At 38.4% G+C, this 658-nt stretch overlaps 1 long non-coding RNA gene across 1 annotated transcript; it reads left to right on the top strand.

Moving 5' to 3' along the window:
• The first annotated feature begins 15 nt into the window (after window positions 1–15).
• Window positions 16–602, top strand: LOC116007818. Its single transcript, XR_004095357.1, has 3 exons — window positions 16–89; window positions 243–395; window positions 487–602. It is a non-coding gene; the product is annotated as an uncharacterized LOC116007818 (long non-coding RNA).
• The last annotated feature ends 56 nt before the right edge of the window (window positions 603–658 follow it).

Here is a 658-nt window from a genome sequence, read left to right as displayed (position 1 = left end):
GGCAATAAGATCAGCTCAGAATTTCATATATATTGAAAACCAGTATTTTCTTGGGTCATCATATGCTTGGCCATCATACGAAGATTCAGGTGAAATTGCATTTCTTTCTATGCAACCTTTTTAGCACGTACACAGTATTTGCTTAGTTTTATCTCTCATTCTCAATAATGTTGAAAATTTTTGCCCAGAGATATGTATGCAGTGCACTTGACTCTTTATTTTCTTTGTACATAATACTCTAGGAGCTGATCATCTGATCCCGATGGAGTTGGCAATGAAAGTTGTGAGTAAAATTAGAGCCAGCCAACGAAAGGTTTGCCATATATGTTGTTATGCCAATGTGGCCAGAGGGAGACCCCAAGACAGCTACCATGCAAGAAATTCTCTTTTGGCAGGTAATATGATTCCCCTTTTTTATGATGGCTGGTGACTTGCTTTCTGCTCAGAAACGTGGACCATTACTTGATTTTGTTTGCATTTTGGCAGAGCCAAACAATGCATATGATGTATCAGGTCATTGCACAAGAGATTAAGTCCATGCAGCTAGATGAACATCCTTCGGACTATCTAAATTTCTATTGCCTTGGCAATCGGGAAGATGTTCCAAGTTCAGTAAGCCAGTCCATTAGCGGTAAAGATAATGTAATTTCAACATAAA

This window comes from Ipomoea triloba, chromosome 16 (assembly GCF_003576645.1).
Source record: "Ipomoea triloba cultivar NCNSP0323 chromosome 16, ASM357664v1".
Lineage (NCBI taxonomy): Eukaryota > Viridiplantae > Streptophyta > Magnoliopsida > Solanales > Convolvulaceae > Ipomoea > Ipomoea triloba.
This window is presented reverse-complemented; position numbering and strand designations above follow the sequence as displayed.